The 15,363-nt window shown below is 37.3% G+C and overlaps 1 protein-coding gene across 5 annotated transcripts in view; it reads right to left on the bottom strand.

Annotated features, from left to right (window-relative positions):
• foxp1b (forkhead box P1b) overlaps positions 1-15,363 on the bottom strand; it is a 208,046-nt gene that overhangs the window by 125,719 nt on the left and 66,964 nt on the right. For all 5 annotated transcript variants that reach the window (XM_081381534.1, XM_081381536.1, XM_081381533.1 and 2 more), the window contains one exon: positions 4,274-4,338. The gene's annotated coding sequence lies outside the window, so the exon portion shown is untranslated. The remainder of the gene's footprint in view (positions 1-4,273; positions 4,339-15,363) is intronic.

The following is a 15,363-nucleotide window of genomic DNA, read 5'->3' as shown; positions in this document are numbered from 1 at the left end:
TATGCTTATATAGAGAGTAAGCCCATTCGCTGCTTATGTTCAACAATGTGCTAATGATTTCACTTTCGTCTTACCAAAATGAGTTCAACCGTGTGGTGTATTTGCATTGCTAGTACAAAGAAAACAAAACGACTGGGGGGGGGGGTCGACCTTACTTAAGCAATAAAAGAAGCAAATGCATACATTTCATGTTGAAAGAACCACCTAAAAATCATTCTTTCATTCAATTTGACCCATTTAAAATACGGTCATCTCCTTTCAGCTGGATGAAGAAATTGAAAAGTGATGCAAAAAAAGAAAGAAAGGAAAAACAGCGAATGTCTTCAGATGAAAAGAAGACAAACTGAGCTTTGTGATATACGTGACAAACACTCTCGCACACACTCCTCACGGAGCGTTTTTGTGGACAGATTTCCTTTCATCTCTCTGAAGACAACTCCTCTGACAGAAGCAGAGACTGCTGCCAGCCTGACTGCCATCACTTCCATTCAGTACAAAGATCCTGTCACGAAGACTCGCTCCGACGCAGTGGCAGACCAACTATATCAAAGCCTTTCCACCTCTAAGAGAGCAGAATTCATTAAGTTATCAATACCATGAAAAACATAATGGATTTGTAATTTTGATTTTCTATATGCATTCAGAGAAGTACACTTTCATCAAGTAAAACAAAAAAAAACGTGACTTTTTTTAAGCACGGAGGCACGGCAAAGAAAGGTAGCCAGTTTTAAATGCATCAAAAAAATTTAAATGCCAATTTGGATCTGTTCCACCTCTGTTTTGACCTCGACTGTTTCCAAAAATCTAATTGATACAACATCATCATTTTGTTATTCAATTTATATTCAAGTTATAAACTGTACAAATACACAAAACATACAAAAAAGTATGTTTTGGACACCATGGTAATACTGCTATGTATAATTGTGTTAATCACCCATACAATTTTTACATCTGACACTTCCACAGTACTTCAATGTAAGAAAATGCTGACAATTTCATAATTAACAGAAAACGAAGCTAGTGCGAATTCTTTAGTTCAAAATGTTACCGCTTTAAAAACTTTTTATTACAGCATATTAAAATCCTCTCTGGAGTTATGCACACGGGCGCATAAACAACCGTGTGACTAGCGTAAGCATTTAACTTTCTCGTTAGCAATCTCCCCCGTGTGGCGCTTTGGCCATGCTGGCTTGTTTATTATGTTCATAGCTTTGGCAGAAAAAGAGATTTAAGTGAACTCCTACAAATCGGAAGCACTTGTAAATGCATAGAAACACACTCAGCTGTAGAAACAGGGGAATTAGGGGCTTACCAAATGCTAATGCTAATACAAAGCAATTTTCAACCTGATGCTGATACACAGAATTACATTTTTTTTGTAGTAAGCAATAAATGTACTCGGAAGAGCTATTACATGGGCCCTAATCCACCTCTGCGCCCTAACATGCATCAATATACAACTTTTCATTTGGTGTTACCTCAGAATTTCCATCTTTGTGGTTGCCGTAAAACGAGAGGATGAGGCAAATAAAGTAAATAATCAAGTGTATGATCTTCAGAGGCATTCCAATTTAGCCCTTGGCAGGCGCCACACAGCATGCAAATATTATATTTTCCCCTGCTGTTTAGCTCTCTGAAAAAGTACTCAGGGTTTAAGTGGATATACACTTACTTTAACTTATGTAAGAGTGGTTGAGTGGGGATAAGATTATACCAGGCATCCATACAGAAGTAAACAGGCATTTCTGTTGGAAAGTGGACTGAATTGAATGTATAAGCAAGCCATTTTGCGTTATACCAAAGTGCACGATAAATTAAAAAGTTTGAAAGTGTGTGAAATTATCAAAATCATGTTATACTTGCATCATTATCATTATAATCTGCACTTCAAACTGGTTTTTAAACAACGACATATGCAAATCCTGTGCAAAAACGTATAGTATGATGAGGTTTATCTCAGGCTGGCCAGTTGCTAAAAGGGAGAGAAAAAAGGGAGATAGCCCTACACCCTTCCCAGAAATCCAATGGTATGGCCAAACCCTACACCCATCAGTTTACCCAAAAATAAAAATTCTATCACTAATTACTCACCCTCATGTCGCTCCAAACTCGTGAAACTTTTGTTCATCTTTGTAACACAACTGAAGAGATTTTTGTCCCTCCATTGACAGCTACTCATCTACCACTTTGATGCTTCATAAATTCATAACGGGATCGTACAACTAATTCATACGAATCAAGATGTTTAGTCCAAATTTTCTGAAGAGACACAATCACTTTATTTGATGTAAGATTGAATTTAGGCTTTTATTCACATATAAATTAAAATATAAAATATAAATTCAAATTCTAAATTCAATCTGTTCATCATATAAAGCGATTGTGTCTCCTCAGAAAAGTAGGACTAAACCACTCAATTCATATGGATTAGGCTAGCTTTACAATCTCTTTATGAACTTTTTGAAGCATCAAAGTGGTAGTTGCGTAGGCTGATGACAATCTGATGACTAATTGATGACATTTTTTTATTATTTTTGGGTGAATAACAATTTAAGAAAACTCACTGGGTGGGTGGTTAAGTAAATAAATAAATAAATAAATAAATAAATAAATAAATAAATAAATAAATATGACTAGTATTCCTGTTTTCCAATAAAAAAATCTAATCTTGTTGAAGCCAATAGCATTGTGGGCAGCACAAAAAACAAACAAAAAAAAACAATAAAACTAGGGATGTAATGGATATCAAAAGCAAGACAACTTTTTCTTTGGTAATGTTGGGCATTTAGTTTAATCATAAATCAACAATTTATTCTGTCATACTTATAACTACGAAAAAATTTGCCAATGGAGTAAAAAAAGGAAATTTTCACTGAAAACAAATCTTATTATGTTTTATATAAGTCTGCCTGTAATGCAAATTATATGTAAATTTGTTTTAAGATTATTTACATATTTTTGCTGAAAAACTAGACAAAGATACTGATTACAATAAGATTTTTACAGTGTTTGTAGTGTGTAATGGCAAGAGGGAGATCAACAGTAGCTTTTTAAGAAGCTCTATGGTGAGAAAAATAGAAAGAACAACATGCAAAACAACAAAATAGAAATCAATCACATAGTGAACCAGGTTTGTGTATTTGGGTGGGTGTGTGTGAATGTGTCTGTAAGCATGAGCTCATGGGAAAGGATGGGAAGTCCCTTCCTTGTCCACCATACTGTCAGAGAACACAGTAATATTGTACTAATTCACTTCTATGGTTTGCTCTGGTCACCATGTCAGTTGATTAGGGCTGTTCCATTCTGAATCAGACAGGTTGGGAAACCTATTTAGAAATCAAATATCGTTTTAAAATACAATTTTCCTTGTCGTAGAACCTGGATAACTCAAAAAGTCCTATTAATTACTGACAATGACCATTTAAGATATGTTGACTCAGCAAGTTAGCCAAATCATGTCTCAAAAAGACCTGTGCAGTAGGGCAAATAAACCGTCCTGTTTAGCGGTAAACTTCGACAAAAACAAACAACCTCTTTTTCTCTCAACCTTGAGAAAAGTATACAAAGAAAAGAGCAGCAACAAATCAAATTGTTGTTTTATTTATATATCGCTTTTCTCGGCACTCAAAGCGCTTTACATAGAAGGGGAGAATCTCCTCAACCACCACCAATGTGCAGCATCCACCTGGATGATGCGACGGCAGCCATATTGAGCCAAACACACACCACACTCCAGCTTATTGGTGGAGAGGTGAAGCCAATCAGTTTATATGGGTATTATAAGGAGGCTATGATGATGGACAGAGGCCAATGGGCAATTTTTTCCAGAATGCCGGGGTTATACCCCTAGTCTTTTTTCGAAGGACATCCTGGGATTTTTAATGACCACAGAGAGTCAGGACCTCGGTTTAATGTCTCAAACGAAGGATGGTGCTCTTTGACAGTATAGTGTCCCCATCACTATACTGGGGTGTTAGGACCCACACAGACCACAGGGTGAGCGCCCCCTACTGGCCTCACTAACACCTCTTCCAGCGGCAAACTACTTTCCCCAGGAGGTCTCCCATCCATGTACTAACCAGGATCAACCCTGCTTAGCTTCAGTGGGCAACCAGTCTTGGGCTACAGGGTGATGTGGCTGCTGGCAAAAAGATATAAAGAAACTATATAGAATACTAGCACTAGTCCTGCCCTTTCTAGTCAGTCAACAAGCACAAACACACACACACTCTCGGCTCAGGTGGAGTCTAATAACAAATCACTTGTTTACCTTCTCCAAGGACTTGCTTATTTGCGGCCGTCTTCAGTTCCAGCGCTGCGTTTAACCTCCCTGCCCTGCAGAGACAACAAACACACAGAAAAAGCTGTAGCTGTAAAATTACTGCTGCTGTCACAAACCATCAGTCATCTCTGTGCATACGAAATTACATTAAAGTAAGCTATTTTACAGTTGTGATGTTGCAGATAAACCAATGAGAACTCAACCGCGGACATACAGAAGCACATCATCTACTTGGCAAAACTTGAGAGAAGCAGAAAACAGCATTACTAAACCATAAGCTACAATATGGAAGTGAGTGATTTATCAACCTTATCAAACCATAAAGGGTTAAACTTTTCCTTTATATCAAGCGAAAGTTGCATTCAGGGCTTGACATTAACACCGGCCAACCCGCCAAATGCGGGTGGATTCCAGCAGTGGCGTGTAACTCAGTCACTTGCCACTTTGGCAGGTTGAAATACATACATAATATATACATTTTTCACTTATAATCTTTTAAAAAGGCATCTGAAATAATTAACTAAGTGCAATGGACTTGTCAAAAATATAGATTTTTCAATACAAATCGAAACTGAAATATCTGAAACACTTACAAGACTAATTTTCCACAGAATAGATCCACGATACCAGCTGTGCTTTCTTTCTCTCATCTCTCCGACAGCAAGTTGACACACAAACCCGCCTCTTCTTACTCACTCGTACCATTTGCTCCGGAATGAATGTTGTTGGTGTTACAGAGCTTGAATTTCGGCATGCGATTGCGCGTATTGCGCATAATTTTACTCATTCCTGCAGACTTTGTGCTCACACCCAAAGTGTGCGCACACAGAACCGCCTCTCAGTACTAAATTGAGTTCTTTTTTGTTGCTTATTGCGCTTTAACAGTCAAAAAATTTCAAAATGACGGTCTTAAAGAGCATTCCCATGGAATCGATGTCGAAATTGTGGCCAGTGAAAATGCTGAGAGGCTAGTAACTTTGAAAAACCACTAACCACCGTGGCTGGTGAGCCAAAAAGTTCATATCAAGCCCTGATTGCACTACAGAGTCTATGCTACACCTGTTGCAAAAAACTAATTAGGTACCAAAACAAGTACCAAAACATACCATAGTATTATCCTATTTTTGGACATAAACACTATCGTACAAAAGTACTGGTTTGGCAAGTCCTAATGATCACAAAGGCGACATTTATTTGATTAAAAATACTGTAAAAACAGAAATATTGTGAAGTATTAATACAATTTAAAATATCTGCTTTTTTATTTTAATATATTTTAAAATGTAATTTATTCCTGTGATGGCAAATCTGAATTTGTAACAGCCAATTACTACAGTTTTAAGTGTCACATGATTATTCTAAATCATTCTAATATGCTGATTTAATGCTCAAGAAACATTTCTTATTATTATCAAAAATATAATAAGTCATGTTAACAGTTAAGTGATTCTTAATATTTTGTGGAAACACATATACACATACGTACATACATGCATACTTTTTTTTTTCAGGATTCTTTGAATATAAAAAGAACAGCATTAATGTGAAAAATAAAGTTTTGTAACATTAGAAAATGGCACTTTGTTCAATTGATTGCATCAATGCTGAATACAAGTATTCATTTTTTTAAAGAAAATCTTACTGACCCCCAACTTCTGAACGGTGGCGTGCATTTGTAACACCCCCAAGTACATACCATAGTATATAATTATGGCAACAAATCAGTACCATAGTATACTGTATATCACAGCATTACTCCATTGAACTAAATATTGTACCATCAACAAAAAAATATATATTTTGGACATATTTTGGTGCCAGTTTCAAAGGATCATAGTATTACCATCACTGTGTGGCTTTTTATAAGGCAACTCCTTCCCAAAAGCCAAAAGGTTCATAAGCTCGCATTTATAGTCTGGACTCAAAAATATACTCTAAGAGCATATTCTCATACTACACTACTGAGAAAGATACTGTAGGCCAACATCCCTTGGGCATTTGAATAAAAGCATGAAAGCTTAGCCGAACGTGAACAAATATGCAGTTTACATTTGCCAGTCAAAACAGTGGCTGGCCGTTTGAGCAGAGTGAATCTGTTTATCTCAGGTAAAGTGAGCGCAGATAAAACACATTGGTACAGCCTGTCCATGTCTCTGCATCAATTATCTGTTAAACACCCTTGTTAAGGTGGGTGGTCAGCATTTACTTAAAAATGACTAAAAACACCAGTCACCACCAGGACCATATATGAGTTTTCCGCATATCTTGTGCTGACTCCATTTTCTCTTATTCTAATTCATTAGACTTCAATTAACATGTCATCCCTGCTGTTATGAATCAATAGCTCGTGGTGACAAGTGATGAATTTTTCAGCTTAAAAAGCTAAACATCATTTATTCAAATCACCTGCTAAGGTCTCAGGTGCTAAATGAGTTTACTGAAATGCCTAACGCTCATTTAGACAAATGTTCTCTCATTCTAATGATGAGAACGTTTTGCATTAAGAACGGGGGGGGGGGGGGGGGGGATAGGAAGAGAGACTCGCAACAGCAGTTACCTTTTAGTTTTTAGCACCGTAATGTGTTGCTAAATCGATATCAGTCCAGACTGAATGCATGCAGTTGGTGGTAATGCTGGTGTTTTGAGCAGTGGGGTGGAGGAGGCCTGGGGAGTGAATAAATACACTCATACTGTTAGACCCAGCTGGAGAAGGAAAAGAACCAGCACTCTGGTGCTCGGGGAACTTGCTGAGATGATCGGCTTCATGGGTGTGTTATGGAGGGAACGTGGCGGGAGAGACAACTAAATGATCACATGGACTAAATATTGTCTAAAGATGATAGCGAAGAGACAGACAGAAAAAACGTTAAAGGGTCATTTCACCCATTTGAACATTGTTTTTTATTTAAAGTGGGTCATATATGTAGTCGAAATGTAAAATAATTTTTGAATTTGGTGCCTTCGTGACCGAGAAAAGACAAAAAATAACTTCAGAACGCATTTGTATGAAAGACAACAACTCCCACAATGCACCACATTGCACAGCTCCGCAAGCCACTCCCACTAATCCAGAAAGCGCATATCTGCCTATAAGAGAAATCACTCTTCCGTCTACAAGGCTAGCTACTACCAGAGCTTGAAATTCATTTCACATTCACACAAAATGTCTAGTTAGTTGGCGAACTCATATAGTGCATTACTCCTCGTTTGTATTTCTTTCGAAAAGGTGAATTATTGCATGGTACCTGGATGTTCAGTCAGAACATATGCGGTGCGAAACTAGTTCTCAACACAAACGTCCGTGTCCTCGTCTGATTCAGAGATTTCGTCCAGGAGAAATTGTCATCGTTGAAATTCTTTGCCGCAGACGGACTCTATCTCTGTGTTCGTAGCGGTTCGTAGCTGCATTGTGAGATCACCGGCGCCACCAGTCCGCCCTAACTCGAGCCAGTCCGGGCTCCTCGTCCGCGGCAGGCAGGTCTTCTGCCTCGGCTGCTCTTCGCTATAATGCGGCTTGTAAAGGTAGCCACAAACACCTGATTCAAGCATCAGACTTCCGAAATCCTCTTCTTCTATATCATATTGAGCACTCTCCTCCGCTATTGTCATAACTTTACATCTGTCTCCACAGCGCCTGTTAGCTTAGCTTCAAACAAGATGGAGGATATTGCTTTCAGTTTCAGAGAGTAAAGTCCCACCCAATGATCTGTAATAGGTCTGTAGCGTGAGCGCGCCCCACCCTGGGAAAGATGAGAAACTAGTGTCTGTAGTCTTAACAGAAATCCCCCCCTCTAACACTTCCTCCTACAATGACGCAAAATGACGATTTTTGCGTCATTGTAGGAGGAAGTGTAAGAGGTAAATAACAGATTTCTCCCGTATCAGGGGAAAATGAAAGAGTGTTGCACGACCATTCAATAGTATGACTGGGTTTCTAACAATGCAAAGCTTAATGCAAATGGGTGAAGTGTCCCTTTAAGTTCTTGTGCTGGTAACTCGCTAAAAATGTCCAAAAGTCTTTTCCCTTCTAAATAGCATAATTGCACAAAAGTGATATTTACCTTAATAAAAAGTACAGTAAACAAATTCTAAATCTGTTCATCATATAAAGAGATCGAGTCTCTTCAGAAAACTTGGACTAAACCATTCAGTTCATATGGATTAGTTTTATGATCTCTTTATGAACTTTTTGAAGAATTAAAGTGGTAGTTGTGTAGGCTGATGACAATTTGATGAGTAATTGAGGACAATTTTTTTTTTTTGGGTGAACTAATCATTTAAGAAAACTCACTGGACGGGTGGATAAGTAAGTAAATAAAATAAATATTAATCAACTCACACATCATTTGTGGCAAACAGAAGCTCAAGCATGTTCGCTTGATGTGTGAGAACCAATGAGGTTCATTCTCATGTGTTACGCAGCACGTTTGAGCTTCAGCAAGAACCAATGAGGTTCATTCTCATGTGTTACGCAGCACATTTGAGCTTCAGCAAGAACCAATGAGGTTCATTCTCATGTTACACAGCACATTTGAGCTTCAGCAAGAGGTTTGTTCTCGCGCGTCAAGACGTTTCGGGCGAGTTTCAGTTTATGTTTGCTGATTAATGTTTATATGTGAATAAAAAGCCTAAGATAAATCTGTTCATCATATAAAGCGATTGTGTCTCTTCAGAAAATTTGGACTAAACCGCTCAGTTCATATTGATTAGTTTTACGATCTCTTTATGAACTTTTTGAAGCGTCATAATGGTAGTTGCCTAGCTGTAGAGTAGCTGAGCTAATTTTGGATTTACATTTATCAACCAATATATCGGTTATTGGCTAAAATGTCATATTGGTGCATCTCTATTAATTGCGTTTGACCTAGAATCGCAAACATATGGCCAGCAAAAACTTTGGTCATACATGACAACAATGGCTAAAAATGATAGCATGCACATGAATATCAACAATCTCATTTGGAAATCCAGACCTGAAGAGGACTTCTACAAAATATTGTTCTTATTCAGCCACATTTACATCATACAGGCTGTTGAATCACACACTCCAGCCAATTCCTGGCTAAAACTAAGCCAATCCTAACGGAAAAGGCCCTGGTGGTCATTATGAACGCCTCTTCAGTCCATCTAATGGACCATCTCTTTGCTCACTTCACCAAAAACACAAGAGCACATGAATATTTACCACCAAGCAAATCCATTCCATTAATCGGTTTGCAAACGCTTAAATAGCATATCTGTGGCTACTTCTGCAGTGGGGTCATAAATGAACATTCCTGCTTATTAGCATATTCATTTATGCAGCAATTGAGTGTAGCTCATAGGCTGTGACCACCAGCTCCTCTCCTCCCCTATTGGTCAAGAAAGCAAATTTATCCAGTGTCCTTTAACAAGCAGGCTTGACGTGCTCAAAAATAGTGTAGAAGGGTGTGATCTGTGATAAAGTATCAAAAGTGTGTGTAAAGATTATTAAAAGAAAAATGTATATTCTGTCATCATTTACTCTCCCTCATTCCACACAACAACAACAACAAAGAACTTTCAAATTAACACTCTTGGTTATTTTTGCGTAAAATCATAAAATATTATAAATGATAAAAATTTGTTTTTAAAAAAGTTATACAATACATTTAAAAAACATTCAGGCCTAATATTTAAGATTTATGTATTTTGATTGTATATCAAATTTCCATCCATTTGGATTACACAGTTTTAACAAATCAAACAAATAAACTTAATGCGATGCATATTCAATAATACATTAATGAAATAAGAATAATAATGAGATTCATGTAATAGTAGCAATATATCCAGTTTGACTCAAATTCATAAGAACCAGGATTATGTATTAACATTAATAAATCTAATATGATTAAATTCTTAACCAGGTTAACTGCAATATACCCAATTTGTGGACAATTCACAGACAAGGCCTAGTCCTAGACTAAAATGCATGTTTGAGCTGTTTTAACTGAAAGAAACTTATTCTGACAAATCTTAAAATATCTTAAAATATGCCAGCCCAGTGCCATTGTTTCATCTCAAGATTTACACCAGCAATGTGTTTTTCTAAGGCATGTTTATAAAAGCTACTTAAGTGTCCTAATTGAACTAAGACCTAATCCTGGCTTAATCTAAGCCCTGTCTGTGAAACCGGGCTCTGATGTATTTTATAGCTTTGTGTTAGGAACAGACTAAAATTATTTACTGATATCATTCCAATCATGTTGCTCTCACCTCTCAAACCTCATTTGTGTATGCACAAATTCAAACTCAGGTTTGATGTAAATGACACCAAATTATTTTGGTTCTCACATGTTCTTAACGCTCAAAGTTTGAATATGCTAAAAGGACGAATGAGATTTGAGAGATAAAAGATTGTACAGTGAAATTTCAGTCATTTCCACTAATGTACAAAGCTATTGTATGACTTCAGATAGCAAGCAAGTCATGTGAACTACTTTTATGAACGTTTAATATTTTGAAGAAAACACTGATTTAAAAAATACAATCATATCAGAAAAGGAGAAAATGGAGAGAGAGAGAAAGAGAGAGACAGCAAAAAAGAGACTTGAGCAGAGGACAGGCTGTGATATCTATATTGAGTCCATTTGTGTTTGTTTTTAGGGTGTGTGCACATGATTTTCCAAGTCACTGTCTGTGCTCTGAAATACAGGAAAATTGCATGACTCACTTTGAGACAAATGCAGCTGTTTACAAAAGCCTGACAAAAAGGTGACTGAACAGAGGTCTCTCTCTCCCACTCACTCTCTCACCAGAGCCTGATTCATTTCAACTATTCCCAAAAAAACCTGAAAGTCATTTTTATAATTCACTTACAAGCAGGCTTCGCCCATTGTTGTGCACGTCCACGTTCGTGTAAACAACGGCGGTTTCCGACATGCAAACAGACGAGAAACCTAATTTATCTTGGCTTGTACGTGGGTCACTTGAGCTTCTGGAGGCCGAGCGAGTCGGTACATAGTCTGCTGACTGTCAGGCTGTCTGAGTCTAGACATTTTTTCAGACCTGCCCTCACGTTTTGCTGAGCTAAGAACAAAGTACACAGAGTACACACACACACACACACACACAGCTTTCACAGTCTTAATACCAAGGCAGCGGTATTTCGTTCCTATCCCAAAACAAACAAGGCAGTGCATTTCTTTACACTATTTAAATGTTAACAGGCAAGAACGCAAGCTGAATAGAGCATTCTTTCACTCTGGATACCAGAAACGGCCCAGCCAGACTTTCAAAACACATTCTAATGAAATCATCCAAAAGATAAATAAAAAGCTGCACTTGTTTTCTTTTCTGAGCTCACCTTCCCCTCTTCTTTCTTTTTCTTTTTTTGTAATTGGATTATATATATATATATATCTGTAAAGCGATTTCTCATAATCTCTTCCTCTCCCCCGATGACATTTATTCAGCTAAAGCCTAAGGCTATGAGGGTTAACACTGGTCACTGTGGGTTCTAACCCAGTTATGTAATGTTATCTTTTTAAGCAGTGAAATATTATAGTTTTATTAATGACAAATGCCAATATGGATATCTAGAGGTTAGGGTCAGTAATGTTCAATTTAATCACACAAATACGTACTGTACTTAAAAAAAAAAACTGTACTTCAGCTTCATGATATTTACTCAAAACACGCTTAAAAAAAAATTGGAAACCATTGGAGAATATCTATTTGAAAAAAGAAAATATGCATCATCCAATTTTTAATGGCTGCTGCCGATGCCGATATCAGGGTTGCCTACATATTGCTGATTAATATTACAGTATATATAGCAAATAATATATACACAAAATTGCTGAATTTAAACAAAAGTATAAATACTTATTTTACACAATAGCTTTCATTAGCAATTTTTTCATTCATCATTTAATTGATACTTTTCTATTCATCAAAACATAAAAAAAATCCTGAAAAATAAACTGCATTACAGTTTCCACAAAAATATTAAGCAGCACAACTGTCTTCATCATTGATAATAATAAGAAATGTTTCTTGAGCACCAAATCAGCATATTTGAATGATTTCTGAAGGATCATGTGACACTGAAGACTGGAGTAATGATGCTGAAAATTCAGCTTTGGCATCACAGGAATAAATAACTGTTTTCTATTTTAACAATTTGCACAATATTTCATTTTTTACTGTATTTTTGATCAAATAAATGCAGCTATAGTGAGCATAAGAGACTTATTTCAATTGCATTAAAAAAATCTTACAGACCTCAAACCTTTGAACGATAGTTTATGTCCATCACTCATTTCATTAATAAACTACTTACTTTATCCATTCTGAAACATTCTGATTATGCAATGACCTCGGTCAACACCAATATCTACAGAATCGTGGCTGATATAATGCATAGCAATATAAAGCAAATAATATGTAGGCATATTTATATGGCTTGTATTTTATTCAACAATATTAACAATATAGGGCTAAATACAAAACTTTTTGTAGTTATACTAAACATTACACAAACAAAACACCACTTCTGTTTTTATCATGTCACACATTTTTAAGGCTCATATCTTTTATATCAGCAATGCTTTAACATCCCCTCTGACATCATGTTTCCTCTTTCTCCCCACCAATCCCCTTCTCTTTCTTTCTCTCTCTCTCTTTCTCATCCATTCTCTTCTCTCTTTTGACCACAGATCCTGTGTACTATTAATATCAATAACCCACAAATTCCATTTCCCTGTGCAGAGACAGAGTGAGAGTGAGCGTAGTGACTGAGGAAAGAGCAAAATCTCCCAATACAGATTCACTTCTCTTTTTGTGAGAAAGATCTAATTGGACAGGAGAGCGGAGGCAGATACCGTGTGGTTTGCTCAGAGAGAGAGAGAGAGAGAGAGAGAGAGAGAGAGAGAGAGAGAGAGAGAGAGAGAGAGAGAGAGAGAGAGAGAGAGAGAGAGAGAGAGAGAGAGAAACGTGTGACAACGACAGGGATCTGAGATGCACAGTCAGAAACGTAAGAATTTTACTCAGTATTTTTAGCTTGACAAGGAAGAGGGAGAATAAATGCATCGCTTAAAGTCTCTGAACACTCACCCATGAACATAACCCAGTGCTCCGCAAGCCAAATCCAAACAACTCCAGCGTCCCACACTTTGATCCACACTATAACAAAAGTCCTCTCTTCACCAGCTGCCTCTTTATCAAGTTGTAAGTGAGGTGCGAGCAGTGTGCAACCGGCAGCCTTGCCCCGTTCGCGCTCTCTGGCTCACACACACATGCACTCTGGTCTCGGGGGCTGGAGGTATGTGGACTAAACACAACAAAAGCCTGAGTCGAAGATTGAATATGCAGGAAGAGGGCCTCCGTTTGCATAAACACAAACACTCAGCAAATGAAGGGCTGGCACCGATCGCACCAGTGCCTGCTGGGAAACGCATACCTGTCCTGTCCTGGCCCTGGACTACTTTTAATCAAACTACAGCTGAGGCTAAATGGACTACAGTGGAGATAAACGAATTGTTTGGTTTGATGATTCCCAAAGGAGTAAGTGCATTATTTTTACTTCATTTGGAAACATTTATTAACTATACCTTATCATAGTTCATTCTAGTTCTCCAACAAAAAGTTCTTTAGATTTAGAATCAATTTTTTCCAGCAAGCTTCAGTTCTGAATTTAGAAAATTCTTAAAAACAAATTGATTACATCTTATAGTTCCAATTTCTCCAATCCCCAGGGTTCTTTACTCAATTTTAAAGGACGCGTTATGGCAAAAAGGTTCTATATAAGGAGAAAATGTCTTAAATAATTGCACAATCCTTTCATTTATTTGAAAGGTTATTTCAATTATTTGTACTGATAAAGTATGTTATAAGCTGTTCAACGCATAAAAAAAAAGAAAAAAAAAAGTTTTTTTTAACTAATCCATAATAATGCCATTATGGGAACCCCTAAAAGTTCTATATATGAAGCAACTGACAGAACCCTTTAAGATTCTATATACTGTAGAACCTTCTTTCTGCATCGGATGTTTCCAAATTTCTTGCAAACTTAAAACCTTACAAATTTGAATGAAAACAACTTTTGACAAAGGTGGAGGTGAAAAGGACAGTGCAGTTCAGTAATGCTGTGCTTTACTTCTTGCAGTTCTCCGCCTCTCTCGACTTTAAAGTGGCTGTTGAGAAATGTAACATCACATGATCGATGGTAAGCTGAGCAATCACGACTCATTCCTGCAAAGAATCCCGAGCCTGACACTCATTCATAAACGCACTTACATGTGTGACTTTAACAACTCGCTTAAAAAAAAAAAAGAGCAGAGAGCAAAAACCTTAGGAGGAGAGATAGAGAAAGATGGGGAGAGAAAATGGAAAGGGGAAGGGAACGGATTGACGGATGAGGTGAGTGAGGAAGGGGAAAAAACAGAGAGAGCACAGAAAGGACCTCCAGAAAATAAACAGGGTGTCTTGTTTCAAAGGCGAGGGGGACACACAGGCATTCCATTGTTCAAGCCAATTATCAGAGGCAAATAATAACAGCAGATGGATCCAGCGAGGCCAAAGAACGAGTGAGTGAGAAGTGGAGAGCTGCAGAACAGATGATGAAATGTGAGAGAGGAGGAGGAGGAGGAGGAGGAGGAGGAGGGGTCAGACTACTCCGGTCCTAAAGTCCCAAACCAGATGTGGACGGGGACGGTGCACAAACACAAACTTTCACCACAAACACAAGATGATTTGAAGCTAGAAATGTCTAGTTAAAAGCTCTATGACATATATTCATCTTTTTATATTTAATGATTCAATTAATATTGCTAGAATTTATTTATTTATTTATTTTTGCAATTTTTGCTTCACAGAAAACAGCAGAGAGAGGGCAAGAATGCAATTGGGACATGATTGAGATTCAAACCTGCATTTTCCACATAAACTTCAATAAACGCCGACACCAACAAACAAAACTGTCCCACAAATATGACGATTAGATGATGACTTCAAGCTAAAAGTATTAAGAGCAAACAACAACGACATCAGCTACTATTGTTATCATTCCAGTTTTTCCAACAAGCTTCAGTTTTTAATTTTGTAAATTTGATGAT

Source organism: Scardinius erythrophthalmus, assembly GCF_964197995.2.
Source record: "Scardinius erythrophthalmus genome assembly, chromosome: 12".
In the NCBI taxonomy this organism is placed as follows: domain Eukaryota; kingdom Metazoa; phylum Chordata; class Actinopteri; order Cypriniformes; family Leuciscidae; genus Scardinius; species Scardinius erythrophthalmus.
Note: the sequence above shows the minus strand (reverse complement) of the source record. Positions and strands in the feature narration are given on the sequence as shown.